General features: G+C 48.8%; 1 protein-coding gene across 1 annotated transcript in view; it reads left to right on the forward strand.

Moving 5' to 3' along the window:
• The window catches only part of LOC115124168 (tuberin-like), a 93,327-nt gene that overhangs the window by 802 nt on the left and 72,954 nt on the right, over nt 1-19,571 (forward strand).

Below are 19,571 nucleotides of genomic sequence, written 5' to 3' on the forward strand. Positions count from 1 at the left end.
ACTCTCCTCTTTCTCAAGCCCAGACTCACCAGGGTCATCGTGGAGTAACTCTCCTCTTTCTCAAGCCCAGACTCACCAGGGTCATCGTGGAGTAACTCTCCTCTCTTCTCAAGCCCAGACTCACCAGGGTCATCGTGGAGTAACTCTCCTCTTTCTCAAGCCCAGACTCACCAGGGTCATCGTGGAGTAACTCTCCTCTTTCTCAAGCCCAGACTCACCAGGGTCATCGTGGAGTAACTCTCCTCTTTCTCAAGCCCAGACTCACCAGGGTCATCGAGGAGTAACTCCCCCTTTCACTCTCACCCCCTCCCGCCAACCTTCTTCATTCTCTCACCAATTCCCACAACCTCTCACTTCCATCACAACCTCTCCCTCCATCACAACTTCTCCCTTCCTCTCTCCCCCTCCATCACAACCTTTCCCTCCATCACAACATCTCCTTTCCTCTCCCTTCCTCCATCACAACCTCTCCCTTCCTCTCTCCCCCACCATCACAACCTCTCCCTTCCTCTCTCCCCCACCATCACAACCCCTCTCCTCCATCCAACCTCTCCTTCCTCTCTCCCACCATCACAACCTCTCCCTCCATCACAACCTCTCCTTTCCTCTCTCTCCCTCCATCAGAACCTCTCTTTCCCTCCATCACAACCTCTCTCTCCCTCCATCACAACCTCTCTCTCCCTCCATCACAACCTCTCCCTTCCTCTCTCTCCCTCCATCACACCTTTCTCTCCTCTCTCTCCCTCCTCTCTACCCCTCCACTCTCTTCCTCTCTCCCCCTCCACTCTCTTCCTCTCTCCCCTCCACTCTCTTCCTCTCTCCCCCTCCACTCTCTTCTTCCACTCTCTCCCCCCCTCCACTCTCTTCCCTCTCTCCCCCTCCACTCTCTTCCTCTCTCCCCCTCCACTCTCTTCCTCTCTCCCCCTCCACTCTCTTCCTCTCTCCCCCTCCACTCTCTTCCTCTCCCCCCTCCACTCTCTTCCTCTCTCCCCCTCCACTCTCTTCCTCTCTACCCCTCCACTCTCTTCCTCTCTCCCCCTCCACTCTCTTCCTCATCTCTCACACGTTCCTCAATCCACTCACCTCACTAATCTCCAGTCATCAACCCTTCGCTCAAACAGACTTCTATATTTTTATCCCTCCTCTCTCAACACCTTCCCTCTATTCTGATTCTCTACAGCCCAACATACCCTATTGTACTACTGTAATTAACTCTCCTCTTTCTCAAGCACCGACTCACCAGGGTCATCGTGGAGTAACTCTCCTCTTTCTCAAGCCCAGACTCACCAGGGTCATCTTGGAGTAACTCCCCCTTTCACTCTCACCCCCTCCCGCCAACCTTCTCCATTCTCTCACCAATTCCCACAACCTCTCACTTCCATCACAACTTCTCCCTTCCTCTCTCCCCCTCCATCACACCCTCTCCTTTCCTCTTCCATCACAATCTCTCCCTTCCTCTCTGCCCCTCCATCACAACCTCTCCCTCCATCACAACCTCTCCTTTCCTCTCTCCCCTCCATCCATCACAACCTCTCCCTCCATCACAACCTCTCCCTTCCTCTCTCTCCCTCCATCACAACCTCTCCCTTCCTCTCTCCCCTCCATCACAACCTCTCCCTTCCTCTCTTTCCCTCATCACAATCTCTCCCTTCCTCACAACCTCTCCCTTCCTCTCTTTCCCTCATCACAATCTCTCCCTCCATCACAACCTCTCCCTTCCTCTCTCTCCCTCCATCACAACCTCTCCCTTCCTCTCTCTCCCTCCATCACAACCTCTCCCTTCCTCTCTCTCCCTCCATCACAACCTCTCTCCCTCCATCACAACCTCTCCCTTCCTCTCTTTCCCTCCATCACAACCTCCCCCTCCATCACAACCTCTCCCTTCCTCTCTCTCCCTCCATCACAACCTCTCCCTTCATCACAACCTCTCCCTCCATCACAACCTCCCCCTCCATCACAACCTCTCCCTTCCTCTCTCTCCTCCATCACAACCTCTCCCTTCCTCTCTCTCCCTCCATCACAACCTCTCCCTTCCTCTCTCCCCCTCCATCACAACCTCCCCTCCATCACAACCTCCCCCTACATCACAAACTCTCCCTTCCTCTCTCTCCTCCATCACAACCTCTCCCTTCCATCACAACCTCCCCCTCCATCACAACCTCTCCCTTCCTCACTCCCCTCCATCACAACCTCCCCTCCATCACAACCTCTCCCTTCCTCTCTCTCTCTCCATCACAACCTCTCCCTCCATCAGAACTTCCCCCTCCATCACAACCTCTCCCTTCCTCTCTCTCCCTCCATCACAACCTCCCCCTCCATTACAACCTCTCCCTTCCTCTCTCTCTCTCCATCACAACCTCTCCCTCCATCACAACCTCTCCCTCCATCACAACCTCTCCCTTCCTCTCTCTCCCTCCAACACAACCTCCCCTCCATCACAACCTCCCCTCCATCACAACCTCTCCCTTCCTCTCTCTCCCTCCATCACAACCTCTCCCTTCCTCTCTCCCCCTCCATCACAACCTCCCCTCCATCACAACCTCCCCCTCCATCACAAACTCTCCCTTGCTCTCTCTCTCCCTCCATCACAACCTCTCCTTCCTCTCTCCCCCTCCATCACAACCTCCCCTCCATCACAACCTCTCCCTTCCTCTCTCTCCCTCCATCACAACCTCTCCCTTCCTCTCTCCTCTCCATCACAACCTCTCCCTTCCTCTCTCTCCCTCCATCCATCACAACCTCTCCCTTCCTCTCTCTCCCCTCCATCACAACCTCCCCCTCCATCACAACCTCTCCCTTCCTCTCTCTCCCTCCATCACAACCTCTCCCTTCCTCTCTCCCTCTCCATCACAACCTCTCCTTCCTCTCTCTCCCTCCATCCATCACAACCTCTCCCTTCCTCTCTCCCACAACCTCCCCTCCATCACAACCTCTCCCTTCTCCTTCCCCTCCATCACAACCTCTCCCTTCCTCTCTCCCCCTCCATCACAACCTCCCCCTCCATCACAACCTCTCCCTTCCTCTCTCTCCCTCCATCACAACCTCCCCTTCCTCTCTCTCCCTCCATCACAACCTCCCCCATCACAACCTCTCCATCACAACCTCTCCATCACAACCTCTCCCTTCCTCTCTCCCCTCCATCACAACCTCCCCCTCCATCACAACCTCTCCCTTCATCACAACCTCCCCCTCCATCACAACCTCTCCCTTCCTCTCTCTCCCTCCATCACAACCTCTCCCTTCCTCTCTCCCCCTCCATCACAACCTCCCCCTCCATCACAACCTCTCCCTTCCTCTCTCTCCCTCCATCCCACCTCCTGTCTTCTCTCCTTATCCTTCACCTCTATAGACTCCCCTGCTAGACCTCTACTCTCAACCCCAGACATTCCTCCTCCTCCTTTTCTTACAGGGAGGGCAGATGGCCAAGTCAGACGGTGTCACCCCCGACAACCTCTAAATATTTGATCTCCATTTTAAACTCTGTCTGTTCCCCTTTTAACCCCTCACAGACTGACACACACCTTGAATAAGTAATTGACAGACAGACAGACAGACAGACAGACAGACAGACAGACAGACAGACAGACAGACAGACAGACAGACAGACAGACAGACAGACAGACAGACAGACAGACAGACAGACAGACAGACAGACAGACAGACAGACAGACAGACAGACAGACAGACAGACAGACAGACAGACAGACAGACAGACAGACAGACAGACAGACAGACAGACAGACAGACAGACAGACAGACAGACAGACAGACAGACAGACAGACAGACAGACAGACAGACAGACAGACAGACAGACAGACAGACAGACAGACAGACAGACAGACAGACAGACAGACAGACAGACAGACAAACAACAGGAAAGAGGAGACATTGTTAAACTGTTAGACGGGTCATTCTGGAGGCAACTTACAGTCGACTGTGGAACCACAAGTTGCTTATTGGAGTTGGTAATATATCATAACCACTCTGACCTGGGGCACAGAGTTCACACTTCCTGCACTTGGAATCCCCTGTCTGTTACACGCACGCACGCACGCACGCACGCACGCACGCACGCACGCACGCACGCACGCACGCACGCACGCACGCACGCACGCACGCACGCACGCAGAAGGACAACCATCTCTGCAGCCCTCCACCAATCAGGCCTTTATGGTAGAGTGGCCAGACGGAAGCCACTCCTCTGTAAAAGGCACATGACAGCCCGCTTGGAGTTTTCCAAAAGGCACATAAAGACTCTCAGACCATGAGAAACAAGATTCTATGTTCTGATGAAACCAAGATCGAACTCTTTTGCCTGAATGCCAAGCGTCACGTCTGGAGGAGTCTGGCACCATCGCTACGGTGAAGCAGTGTGGTGGCAGCATGATGCTGTGGGGATGTTTATCAGTGGCAGGGACTGGGAGACTAGTCAGGATCGAGGGAAAGATGAACAGAGCAAAATACAGAGAGATCCTTGATGAAAACCTGCTCCAGAGTGCACAGGACCTCAGACTGGGGTGAAGGTTCACCTTCCAACAGGACAATGACACTAAGCACAAAGCCAAAACAATGCAGTAGTGGCTTCGGGAGAAGTCTCTGAATGTCCTTGAGTGGCCCAGTCAGAGCCAGAACTTAAACCTGATCAAACCTCTCTGGAGAGACCTGAAAATAGCTGTGCAGTGACACTCCACATCCAACCTGACAGAGCTTGAGAGGATCTGTAGAGAAGAATGAGAGAATCTCCCCAAATACAGGTGTGCCAAGCTTGTAGCCAAGAAGACTCAAGACTGTAATCGCTGCCAAAGGTGCTTACTGAGTAAAGAGTCTGAATACTTATGTACATGTAATATTTCAGTTTGTATGTTTAATAAACGTAAAAGTTTTTTTGCTTTGCAATTATGGGTTATTGAGTGTACATTGATGGGGGAAAAAAACTATTTAATACATTTTAGAGTAAGACTGTAATGTAACAAAATGTGGAAAAAGTCAAGGGGTCTGAATACTTTCCAAATGCACTGGATATATGCAGTTGGTTCAAATCAACCCAAACTGCATGACAAGTTGACCCAGAGGAAGCCAGCTGTTTGTCCTCAACCCCCTACCTTGCCCCTTTCTTCCAGGAGCTCACTGAGTTTGAATGAAGACCTCTAGTGCGGTCAGTACACACACACACGCCACCAGCTCGACATGCGTCTTGTCCCATGTCTTTTTACCCACAGAGTATCAACCCTGATGCTCTCGGTCTCTCATCAAATGCCTTCTTTTCCATGCTTGTCCTGGGGTTGAGAAGAGCTGACCAATCAGACTGGAGGTTTGTTTACGGAGCCCCGTGAGGAACATCTGATGCTGCGCTGACTTCTCTCTCCGGGACCCTCTCCGGCCCAAATTGTCCCGTATGTTCCCCCACCTCTGAACCCCTGATCATTGATGGGGCTGCATCACAGCCTGGTACGGCAACTCCGCCGCCGCCGCGCACCGCAAGGTGCTTCAGAGGGCGATACGCACAGCCGAACGCACCACTGGCTGTACACTGCCTGCCCTCCAGGACACCGACTGTACAACACCAGGTGTCGAAGGAAGATCGTCAGTCATTTTGCTTTACAGTACTGTTTTCCTTACTGTAAATCATTACAGCAAGGATGCTGTGATATGTGTTTACAGTAAGGAAAATACATTTGTAAAACATATTACAGGATCTCTGCTGTAAAGGAAAATGACAGTCTTAAGCTGGCCACTGTGGGGCCAGTATAAATCTGTGCATTTACAGGGGTAAGTTTAACCGTGTCCACTTCCTAACCTCCTGCCAAATGAATGGCCACTGTGGGGCCAGTATAATGCTGTACATTTACAGGGGTAAGTTTAACCGTGTCCACTTCCTAACCTCCTGCCAAATGAATGGCCACTGTGGGGCCAGTATAATGCTGTACATTTACAGGGGTATGTTTAACCGTGTCCACTTCCTAACCTCCTGCCAAATGAATGGCCACTGTGGGGCCAGTATAATGCTGTACATTTATAGGGGTAAGTTTAACCGTGTACACTTCCTACCCTCCTGCCAAATGAATGGCCACTGTGGGGCCAGTATAATGCTGTACATTTACAGGGGTAAGTTTAACCGTGTCCACTTCCTAACCTCCTGCCAAATGAATGGCCACTGTGGGGCCAGTATAATGCTGTACATTTACAGGGGTAAGTTTAACCGTGTCCACTTCCTAACCTCCTGCCAAATGAATGGCCACTGTGGGGCCAGTATAATGCTGTACATTTACAGGGGTAAGTTTAACCGTGTCCACTTCCAAACCTGCCAAATGAATGGCCACTGTGGGGCCAGTATAATGCTGTACATTTACAGGGGTAAGTTTAACCGTGTCCACTTCCTAACCTCCTGCCAAATGAATGACCACTGTGGGGCCAGTATAATGCTGTACATTTACAGGGGTAAGTTTAACCGTGTCCACTTCCTAACCTCCTGCCAAATGTCCACTTCCTAACCTCCTGCCAAATGAATGGCCACTGTGGGGCCAGTATAAATCTGTACATTTACAGGGGTAAGTTTAACCGTGTCCACTTCCTAACCTCCTGCCAAATGAATGGCCACTGTGGGGCCAGTATAATGCTGTACATTTACAGGGGTAAGTTTAACCATTTACAGTGTCCACTTCCTAACCTCCTGCCAAATGAATGGCCACTGTGGGGCCAGTATAATGCTGTGGGGCCAGTATAATCTGTACATTTACAGGGGTAAGTTTAACCGTGTCCACTTCCTAACCTCCTGCCAAATGAATGGCCACTGTGGGGCCAGTATAATGCTGTACATTTACAGGGGTAAGTTTAACCGTGTCCACTTCCTAACCTCCTGCCAAATGAATGGCCACTGTGGGGCCAGTATAATGCTGTACATTTACAGGGGTAAGTTTAACCGTGTCCACTTCCTACCCTCCTGCCAAATGAATGGCCACTGTGGGGCCAGTATAATGCTGTACATTTACAGGGGTAAGTTTAACCGTGTCCACTTCCTAACCTCCTGCCAAATGAATGGCCACTGTGGGGCCAGTATAATGCTGTACATTTACAGGGGTAAGTTTAACCGTGTCCACTTCCTACCCTCCTGCCAAATGAATGACCACAGACTCATGTTTCCCACAGAACACACAGACCCACAAAGACTGAAAACAAATCAAGCATTGATAAACTCCCATATTTGTTAGGAGAACTACCGCAGTGTGCAATTACAGCAGCGAGATTTGTGGCCCGTTGCCATGAGAAAAGGGAAACCAGTGGAGCACAAACAACATGGTGAATAAAACCTATATTTATCTGTTTATTTATCTCCCCTTTCATACTTCAGCTACTTGCACATTGTTACAACCACAATTATATAACGTTTGAAAGGTCTATGTCTATTCTTTTAAAAGGCTTGTGTAACTGCTACAGTAGAGTGTAGTGTTTACTGATGGTTTATTGTCTATTCTTTTAAAAGGCTTGTGTAACTGCTACAGTAGAGTGTAATGTTTACTGATGGTTTATTGTCTATTCTTTAAAAGGCTTGTGTAACTGCTACAGTAGAGTGTAGTGTTTACTGATGGTTTATTGTCTATTCTTTAAAAGGCTTGTGTAACTGCTACAGTAGAGTGTAGTGTTTACTGATGGTTTATTGTCTATTCTTTAAAAGGCTTGTGTAACTGCTACAGTAGAGTGTAATGTTTACTGATGGTTTATTGTCTATTCTTTAAAAGGCTTGTGTAACTGCTACAGTAGAGTGTAATGTTTACTGATGGTTTATTGTCTATTCTTTTAAAAGGCTTGTGTAACTGCTACAGTACAGGACAGACCAGACCGGACAGGACAGGACAGACCAGACCAGACCAGACCGGACAGACCAGACCGGACAGACCAGACCAGACAGGACAGGACAGGACAGGACAGACCGGACAGGACAGGACAGACCAGACCAGACCAGACCAGACAGACCAGACCGGACAGACCAGACCAGGACAGGACAGGACAGGACAGGACAGGACAGGACAGGACAGACCAGACCAGACCAGACCAGACCAGACCAGACAGGACAGACCAGACCAGACCGGACAGGACAGACCAGACAGGACAGACCAGACCGGACAGGACAGACCAGACAGGACAGACCAGACCAGACAGGACAGACCAGACAGGACAGACCAGACCAGACAGGACAGGACAGGACAGACCAGACCAGGACAGACAGTTCTCCATTCAGACATTGTATCATTGATCTTCTAACAGAGCTGAATGATAAAATCAACCTACTGCTACAGTCTCCCTGCTTTAACTACTGATTTAAATACATTCACACCCATTTCCTTTAGTTCCACAAGGCATTAGGGGACCTCATCACCAGCTGTGTTCTCTCTGTGTGTGCATCCATGCGTGTGTGTGTGTGACTCACAGTGTCTGTATACTGTGTGGGGATGTGAAGGTGTGTGAGCATCCGTGCGTGTGTGTGTGTGTGTGTGTGAGTGTGAGAGTGGGAAATCAACAATCATTTCAATAGCAGATCAAGAGCTTCTGACAGCTTCTAATACTGTTGTGGTCATTGAAGAACACCCTCCCTCCCTCTCCTCCCTGTCGCCCCTCCCTCTCCTCCTCCCTGTCTTCCCTCCCTCCCTCTCCTCCCTGTCTTCCCTCCCTGTCTTCCCTCCCTCTCCTCCTCCCTGTCTTCCCTCCCTCTCCTCCTCCCTGTCTTCCCTCCCTCTCCTCCTCCCTGTCTTCCCTCCCTCTCCTTTTCCCTGCCCTCCCTGTCCTCCCTCCCTGTCCTCCTCCCTGTCCTCCCTCCCTCTCCCTATCCTCCCTGCCCTGCCCTCCCTCCCTATCCTCCCTGCCCTGCCCTCCCTCCTCCTCCCTATCCTCCCTCCCTCTCCTCATCCCTATCCTCCCTCCCTCTCTCCCTATCCTCCCTCCCTCTCCTCTTCCCTGTCCTCCCTCACTCTCCCCCTCCCTCCCTCTCCGCCTCCCTGCCCTCCCCTCCATCCTCCCTCCCTCTCCTCCTCCCTCTCCCCCCTCCCTGCCCTCCCTCCCTGCCCTCCCTCCCTCTCCTCCTCCCTGTCCTCCCTCCCTCTCCTCCTCCCTGTCCTCCCTGTCCTCCTCCCTGTCCTCCCTCTCCCCCCCCCTGCCCTCCCTCCCTCTCCTCCTCCCTGTCCTCCCTCCCTCTCCTCCTCCCTGTCCTCCCTCCCTGTCCTCCCTCTCCTCCTCCCTGTCCTCCCTCCCCCTCTCCTCCTCCCTGTCTTCCCTCCCCCTCCTCCCTCCCTGTCTTCCCTCCCTCTCCTTTTCCTGCCCTCCCTGTCCTCCCTCCCTGTCCTCCTCCCTGTCCTCCCTCCCTCTCCCTATCCTCCCTGCCCTGCCCTCCCTCCCTATCCTCCCTGCCCTGCCCTCCCTCCTCCTCCCTATCCTCCCTCCCTCTCCTCATCCCTATCCTCCCTCCCTCTCTCCCTATCCTCCCTCCCTCTTCCCTGTCCTCCCTCACTCTCCCCCTCCCTCCCTCTCCGCCTCCCTGCCCTCCCTCCATCCTCCCTCCCTCTCCTCCTCCCTCTCCCCTCCCTGCCCCTCCCTCCCCACACACATGCCCTCCCTCCCTCTCCTCCTCCCTGTCCTCCCTCCCTCTCCTCCTCCCTGTCCTCCCCTCCCTCTCCTCCTCCCTGTCCTCCCTGTCCTCCTCCCTGTCCTCCCTCTCCCCCACCCTGCCCTCCCTCCCTCTCCTCCTCCCTGTCCTCCCTCCCTCTCCCTCCTCCCTGTCCTCCCTCCCTCTCCTCCTCCCTGTCCTCCCTGTCCTCCTCCCTGTCCTCCCTCTCCTCCTCCCTGTCCTCCCTCCCTCTCCTCCTCCCTGTCCTCCCTCCCTCTCCTCCTCCCTGTCCTCCCTCCCTCTCCCCCTCCCTCCCTCTCCCCCCTCCCTGTCCTCCCTTATGGCTTGGGGGTAGAAGCTGTTAAGAAGCCTTTTGGTCCTAGACTTGGCGCTCCGGTACCGCTTGTCGTGCGGTAGCAGAGAGAACAGTCTATGACTGGGGTGGCTGGAGTCTACAGAGTTTCAGTCAGAGTGAATTCACATGGACAGACTGGAACCTAACTAGAACACGTTCAAAGGAACAGAACACACACCACACACATGCAAAACATTAGTCTCACACACACAGGCGGTGGCTCAAATGGTTCCCTACTTCCTTTAGAGTGCATTTCTTTTGACCAGGGCCCATAGCAGTGAACTGGAAAGGGGACAGGGTGTCATTTGGGACATTGTTGTTACACATTCAAAGGAGCCTGCAGGCACATCCACAAATATATACACACATACAGTACATACTGCACATCCACAAATATATACACACATACATACAGTACATACTGCACATCCACAAATATATACACACATACATACAGTACATACTGCACATCCACAAATATATACACACATACATACTGCACATCCACAAATATATACACACATACATACAGTATATACTGCACATCCACAAATATATACACACACACAGTACATACTGCACATCCACAAATATATACACACATAAATACAGTACATACTGCACATCCACAAATATATACACACATACATACAGTACATACTGCACATCCACAAATATATACACACATACATACAGTACATACTGCACATCCACAAATATATACACACATACATACAGTACATACTGCACATCCACAAATATGTACATACTGCACATCCACAAATATATACACACATACATACATTACATACTGCACATCCACAAATATATACACACATACATACATTACATACTGCACATCCACAAATATATACACACATACATACAGTACATACTGCACATCCACAAATATATACACACATACATACAGTACATACTGCACATCCACAAATATATACACACATACATACAGTACATACTGCACAGCCACAAATATATACACACATACATACAGTACATACTGCACAGCCACAAATATATACACACATACATACAGTACATACTGCACATCCACAAATATATACACACATACATACAGTACATACTGCACAGCCACAAATATATACACACACACAGTACATACTGCACATCCACAAATATATACACACACACAGTACATACTACACATACAAAGACATACACACATACATACTGTACATACACAGTGTAAATGCACATGTTCAGAAGACCACACACACACACACACACACACACACACACACACACACACACACCCAGCTGATCCTTGGAAAGGGTGTGACCCCCAGTGCTGATGGTTTAGGAGATGTGTTATCACGGTAACAACAAATCAATGAGCCTGACAGCTTACATTGTCAGTTTGTCTTCCTGTGGTCTCTCTCTTTTCTCTCTCTCTCCCTCCCTCTCTCCCTCTCTCCCCATCTCCTGTGCAGTCTCTGGTGTGGGTGTGTCTCATCCCTCTTTTCCCCTCCCTCTGTCTTCCTTAGTTTCTCTGCAAATGACACAGACACCCCAAAACCAGAACTGGTCATTGAAAACCCCAGAGGTGAGAGAGGAGAACGGGAAAGAGAAGGAGGGGGTGGGGTAAAAGGAGAATCCACAAGAGAGATGAGAGATGAGAAAGAGAAAAAGAGAGAGAACGAGCGAGAGAAAGAGAGAGAAAGCGAGAGATAGAGAGCGAGAGAGAAACAGAGAGAGCGAGAGAGAATGGGGGAGACAGAGAGAGAGAGAGCGAGACAGAGAGAATGAGACAGAGAGAAAGCGAGACAGAGAAAGAGAGAGAGAGAGCGAGAGAGAGAAAGAGAGAGAGAGCGAGACAGAGACAGAGACAGAGAGAGAGAGAGCGAGAGAGAGAAAGAGAGAGAGAGCGAGCGAGAATGAGGGAGACAGAGAGAGAGAGAGCGAGACAGAGAGAATGAGACAGAGAGAGAGCGAGACAGAGAAAGAGAGAGAGCGCGAGAGCGAGACAGCGATAGAGAGAGCTACTTAGCTCTGGCATCTTCCCCAATATTTGGAACCAAGGACTGATCACCCCAATCCACAAAAGTGGAGACAAATTTGACCCCAATAACTACCGTGGAATATGTGTCAACAGTAACCTTGGGAAAATCCTCTGCATTATTATTAACAGCAGACTCGTACATTTCCTCAATGAAAACAATGTACTGAGCAAATGTCAAATTGGCTTTTTACCAAATTACCGTACAACAGACCATGTATTCACCCTGCACACCCTAATTGACAACCAAACAAACCAAAACAAAGTCTTCTCATGCTTTGTTGATTTCAAAAAAGCCTTCGACTCAATCTGGCATGAGGGTCTGCTATACAAACTGATGGAAAGTGGTGTTGGGGGTAAAACATACAACATTATAAAATCCATGTACACAAACAACAAGTGTGTGGTTAAAATTGGCAAAAAACACACACATTTCTTCACACAGGGTCGTATACACACATTAGACAGGGATGCAGCTTAAGCCCCACCCTCTTCAACATATATATCAACGAATTGGCGCGGGCACTAGAAAAGTCTGCAGCACCCGGCCTCCCCCTGCTAGAATCCGAAGTCAAATGTCTGCTGTTTGCTGATGATCTGGTGCTTCTGTCACCAACCAAGGAGGGCCTACAGCAGCACCTAGATCTTATGCACAGATTCTGTCAGACCTGGGCCCTGACAGTAAATCTCAGTAAGACCAAAATAATGGTGTTCCAAAAAGGTCCAGTCACCAGGACCACAAATACAAATTCCATCTAGACACTGTTGCCCTAGAGCACACAAAAACTATACATACCTTGGCCTAAACATCAGTGCCACAGGTAACTTCCACAAAGCTGTGAACGATCTGAGAGACAAGGCAAGAAGGGCATTCTATGCCATCAAAAGAAACATACATTTCAACATACCAATTAGGATTTGGCTAAAAATACTTGAATCAGTCATAGAGCCCATTGCCCTTTATGGTTGTGAGGTCTGGAGTCCGCTCACCAACCAAGACTTCACAAAATGGGACAAACACCAAATTGAGACTCTGCACGCAGAATTCTGCAAAAATATCCTCCGTGTACAACGTAAAACACCAAATAATGCATGCAGAGCAGAATTAGGCCGATACCCACTAATTATCAAAATCCAGAAAAGAGCCATTAAATTCTACAACCACCTAAAAGGAAGCGATTCACAAACCTTCCATAACAAAGCCATCACCTACAGAGAGATGAACCTGGAGAAGAGTCCCTAAGCAAGCTGGTCCTGGGGCTCTGTTCACAAACACAAACACACCCTACAGAGCCCCAGGACAACAGCACAATTAGACCCAACCAAATCATGAGAAAACAAAAAGATAATTACTTAACACATTGGAAAGAATTAACAAAAAAACAGAGCAAACTAGAATGCTATTTGGCCCTAAACAGAGAGTACACAGCGGCAGAATACCTGACCACTGTGACTGACCCAAAATTAAGGAAAGCTTTGACTATGTACAGACTCAGTGAGCATAGCCTTGCTATTGAGAAAGGCCGCCGCTAGGCAGACATGGCTCTCAAGAGAAGACAGGCTATGTGCTCACTGCCCACAAAATGAGGTGGAAACTGAGCTGCACTTCCTAACCTCCTGCCCAATGTATGACCATATTAGAGATACATATTTCCCCCAGATCACACAGATCCACAAAGAATTCGAAAACAAATCCAATTTTGAAAAACTCCCATATCTACTGGGTGAAATTCCACAGTGTGCCATCACAGCAGCAAGATTTGTGACCTGTTGCCACGAGAAAAGGGCAACCAGTGAAGAACAAACACCATTGTAAATACAACCCATATTTATGCTTATTTATTTTATCTTGTGTCCTTTAACTATTTGTACATTGTATATATATATATATATATATATATATATATATATATATATATATATATATAATATGACATTTGTAATGTCTTTACTGTTTTGAAACTTCTGTATGTGTAATGTTTACTGTTCATTTTTGTTGTTTTTCACCTTATATATTCACTTTGTATGTTGTCTACCTCACTTGCTTTGGCAATGTTAACACATGTTTCCCATGCCAATAAAGCCCTTGAATTGAATTGAATTGAATTGAATTGAGAGAGAGCGAGACAGAGATAGAGAGAGCGAGACAGAGACAGAGAGAGAGAGAGAGAAAGAGATAGAGAGACAGAGACAGAGACAGAGAGAGAGAGAGAGAGAGAGAGAGAGAGAGAAAGAGATAGAGAGAGAGAGCGAGAGCGAGAGAGAGAGAGAGATAGAGACAGAGAGAGAGAGAGAGAGAGAGAGAGAGAGAGAGAGAGAGAGAGAGAGAGAGAGAGAGAGAGAGAGATAGAGAGCAAGCTGAGTCTGTCTGGAATCTCTTTGCCGTCTTTTTCTCTAATATTTGTCTGGTTGGTATTGTGTTTGCTGAAGGATATGAGAAGTTGGCTTTGGGATGTCTGTCCACACATTACACAAAACACGTCCTCTGATACATGGGGTCAGTCTGGGAGTGTGTGAGAGAGAGATAAATAGTGTTTGAGACTGATAAATAGTGTGTGAGAGAGAGATAAATAGTGTGAATGTTTAATCTCTCTCTCTCTCTTCTTGCCTTTCCCTTCCGGCCCAAACCAGCACACCAAACCCAGAAATATTTACACTAGAAAAGGAAATGTGTCCATTTTCCAACTGGACTCATCACTCTCACCCTCTTCGTCTCTCCCTTCATCTTCCAGCCAAATAACACTGAACCATTACATCTGAGGGGCTTTTCACTTGTTTTCCTCCATTCTTTCAATCCTCAACTCCCCAGGCCAACACAGCTTCGCCTCTCTGCCTGTCTCTGTCTGTCTGTCTGCTTACTCTGGAAGGACATAACAGGAGGTTCCAGAAGTCTCCCCTGGATGACCCTTGAACCAGAGTGAGTAAAGGCTGTGTAATAACATGGACAGGGTTCAGATAGAAGGGAATGATCATGGCTATTCCCAATATAGTGCACTTCTTTTACCAGAGCCCCATGGGCCCTCCTCAAAACTAGTACACTATAGGGAATAGGGTGCTATTGTTGCTGCAGGCCACAGCTCTACTCACCCACACTAACAAAAACACAGAGATATTCAATACACTATTATCAACCAGGGGACTTCCTCATGTTGTCCAAATTCTCAATGTTCATTTGGTGTGTGTGTGCGTGTGCGTAGGTGTGTGCGTGTGCGTAGGTGTGTGCGCGTGCGATGGATGGTTGAACCCTGCCTGCTCTTCTAACTCAGTAGTTTGAGAACAGATCTCTCCGTCCAGCCCAGCAGAATCCCATTACAAAGCCCAGGACCATTCCACTAGTCAGCAGAACGTCACACCAGGCACTCATATCCTAAATGTTACCCTATTCCCTTCGTAGTGCACTGCTTTTGCTCAGGGCCCATGGGTACTATAGCGCACTATAAAGGGACTAGGGTGCCATTTGAGACGCAGAGGGAGACATTCAAAGAGCTAGATCATCATGTGTTTCACACTCCAACTCAGAAGAACACACTCGGTGTGTCACTGTCAATGTGACAGTTGAGTGTTCTGTTGACATTTCCGTGTTGGTCTCCCACCGAGTGTCAGGACAGTGTTTCAGAGAGCTAGATCCTCATCCAGACTGTCAGGACAGTGTTTCAGAGAGCTGGACCATCATCCAGACTGTCAGGACAGTGTTTCAGAGAGCTGGATCATCATCCAGACTGTCAGGACAGTGTTTCAGAGAGCTGGATCATCATCCAGACTGTCAGGACAGTGTTTCAGAGAGCTGGACCATCATCCAGACTGTCAGGACAGTGTTTCAGAGAGCTGGATCATCATCCAGACTGTCAGGACAGTGTTTCAGAGAGCTGGACCATCATCCAGACTGTCAGGACAGTGTTTCAGAGAGCTGGATCATCATCCAGACTGTCAGGACAGTGTTTCAGAGAGCTGGATCATCATCCAGACTGTCAGGACAGTGTTTCAGAGAGCTGGATCATCATCCAGACTGTCAGGACAGTGTTTCAGAGAGCTGGATCATCATCCAGACTGTCAGGACAGTGTTTCAGAGAGCTGGACCATCATCCAGACTGTCAGGGCAGTGTTTCAGAGAGCTGGATCATCATCCAGACTGTCAGGACAGTGTTTCAGAGAGCTGGATCATCACCCAGACTGTCAGGACAGTATTTCAGAGACACGGATCAACATCCAGACTGTCAGGACAGTGTTTCAGAGAGCTGGATCATCATCCAGACTGTCAGGACAGTGTTTCAGAGAGCTGGATCATCATCCAGACTGTCAGGACAGTGTTTCAGAGAGCTGGACCATCATCCAGACTGTCAGGGCAGTGTTTCAGAGAGCTGGACCATCATCCAGACTGTCAGGGCAGTGTTTCAGAGAGCTGGATCATCATCCAGACTGTCAGGACAGTGTTTCAGAGAGCTGGATCATCATCCAGACTGTCAGGACAGTGTTTCAGAGAGCTGGATCATCATCTAGACTGTCAGGACAGTGTTTCAGAGAGCTGGACCATCATCCAGACTGTCAGGGCAGTGTTTCAGAGAGCTGGATCATCATCCAGACTGTCAGGACAGTGTTTCAGAGAGCTGGATCATCATCCAGACTGTCAGGACAGTGTTTCAGAGAGCTGGATCATCATCCAGACTGTCAGGACAGTGTTTCAGAGAGCTGGATCATCATCCAGACTGTCAGGACAGTGTTTCAGAGAGCTGGATCATCATCCAGACTGTCAGGGCAGTGTTTCAGAGAGCTGGATCATCATCCAGACTGTCAGGACAGTGTTTCAGAGAGCTGGATCATCATCCAGACTGTCAGGACAGTGTTTCAGGAGCTGGATCATCATCCAGACTGTCAGGACAGTGTTTCAGAGAGCTGGATCATCATCTGTCAGGACAGTGTTTCAGACTGGATCAGACTGTCAGGACAGTGTTTCAGAGAGCTGGATCATCATCCAGACTGTCAGGACAGTGTTTCAGAGAGCTGGATCATCATCCAGACTGTCAGGACAGTGTTTCAGAGAGCTGGATCATCATCCAGACTGTCAGGACAGTGTTTCAGAGAGCTGGATCATCATCCAGACTGTCAGGACAGTGTTTCAGAGAGCTGGATCATCATCCAGACTGTCAGGACAGTGTTTCAGAGAGCTGGATCATCATCCAGACTGTCAGGACAGTGTTTCAGAGAGCTGGATCATCATCCAGACTGTCAGGACAGTGTTTCAGAGAGCTGGATCATCATCCAGACTGTCAGGACAGTGTTTCAGAGAGCTGGATCATCATCCAGACTGTCAGGACAGTGTTTCAGAGAGCTGGACCATCATCCAGACTGTCAGGACAGTGTTTCAGAGCTGGATCATCATCCAGACTGCCAGGAGCTGGATCATCATCCAGACTGTCAGGACAGTGTTTCAGAGAGCTGGATCATCATCCAGACTGTCAGGACAGTGTTTCAGAGAGCTGGACCATCATCCAGACTGTCAGGACAGTGTTTCAGAGAGCTGGACCATCATCCAGACTGTCAGGACAGTGTTTCAGAGAGCTGGATCATCATCCAGACTGTCAGGACAGTGTTTCAGAGAGCTGGACCATCATCCAGACTGTCAGGACAGTGTTTCAGAGAGCTGGACCATCATCCAGACTGTCAGGACAGTGTTTCAGAGAGCTGGATCATCATCCAGACTGTCAGGACAGTGTTTCAGAGAGCTGGATCATCATCCAGACTGTCAGGACAGTGTTTCAGAGAGCTGGATCATCATCCAGACTGTCAGGACAGTGTTTCAGAGAGCTGGATCATCATCCAGACTGTCAGGACAGTGTTTCAGAGAGCTGGATCATCATCCAGACTGTCAGGACAGTGTTTCAGAGAGCTGGATCATCATCCAGACTGTCAGGACAGTGTTTCAGAGAGCTGGATCATCATCCAGACTGTCAGGACAGTGTTTCAGAGAGCTGGATCATCATCCAGACTGTCAGGACAGTGTTTCAGAGAGCTGGACCATCATCTAGACTGTCCAGCAAGAGACATGTACAGAGGTGTAAGCTCTTTATGTTCTATGTCTCTAAAGTCTATTCAATTGAATTGAGATGCCTGTAGAGACAGAGACGTATGTGATGGTATCAGTGTAGCAGTATTGTGTGTAGTGATTTTGTCCCAGTGTTTCAGAGAGCTGGACAATCACCAGACTGTCTCTGTGCTTCTAGACATGTCTCATAGCTGGGACAGTGTTTCAGAGAGCTGGACCATAATGATCAGACTGACAGTGTTTCAATGACCATCTGTGTCAGGACAGTTCCAAATGGACCCTATTCCAGACTGTCATAGTGTTTCACTGGACTCATCCAGACTGTCAGGACAGTGTTTCAGAGAGCTGGACCATCATCCAGACTGTCATAGTGTAACTGGATCATCATCCCGTGAACAGGGTGTTTCCAGAGAGCTGGATCATCATCCCTGTCAGGACAGTGTTTCAACTACTTCCAGACTGTCAGACCAGGGCCATCATATTCAGGACAGTGTTTCAGAGAGCTGGATATCATCCAGTGTAACTAGTGTTTAGACCTGGATCCCAATGTCCCAGTGTTTCATAGTAACTACTTTAGAACAGGGTCATCATTCCAGACTGTAGTGTTTCACTGGACCATCATCTAGACTGTCAGGACAGTCCTATTCTGGACCATCATCCAGTGTAACTACTTTAGACTGTCAGGACAGTCCTGGATCATCATCCAGACTATAGTGTTTCACTGGACATCATCCAGACTGCCAGGAACAGGCCCATCATCCAGACTGTCAGGAGTGTTTCAACTGGATCTCATAGACCAGGGTCCTGGATCATCCAGACTGTCATACAGTGTTTCAGAGAGCTGGACCATCATCCAGACTGTAGAACAGAGGCTGGATCATCATCCAGACTGCCAGGACAGTGTTTCAATACAGCTGGATCAGTCACATCTGTCAGGACAGTGTTTCAGCATCATCCAGACTGTCCCGGACATCCAGGACCTGGACCATCATCCATGTCAGGACAGTGTTTCAGGAAGGGACCATCATCCAGACTGTCAACAGTGTTTCAAAGACCATCATCCAGACTGTCATGTTTCAGAGAGCTGGACCAAGAAATAGACTGTTTCTGCTCCCACACGGCAAGCTGTACCGATGCACCAAGTCTGGAACCAACAGGACCATGAACAGCTTCTACCCCCAAGCCATAAGACTGCTGAATATCTAACATAATGGCTACCAGACTATCTGAGTTGACTCTTGTATTTTACTTATTTGTATTCTTGTATTTAATTGTAATTTTATGCACACAGGACTCTACACACTCAAGCACACTGACACTCCAACACACACACTGATTTCATAATTTGCTCACACCCACATAATATGCACTTACATTTATACTGACTCTACACACACACACATATATAAACGGCTGCTACTCTGTTTATCATATATCCTGATGTCTAGTCACCATACCACTATACATATCTACCTCTATAGATCCAGTATCCCTGTACATTATAATATGGTACTGGAACTGACCCTGTATATAGTATGTTTA

This window comes from Oncorhynchus nerka, linkage group LG15 (genome assembly GCF_034236695.1).
Source record: "Oncorhynchus nerka isolate Pitt River linkage group LG15, Oner_Uvic_2.0, whole genome shotgun sequence".
Lineage (NCBI taxonomy): Eukaryota > Metazoa > Chordata > Actinopteri > Salmoniformes > Salmonidae > Oncorhynchus > Oncorhynchus nerka.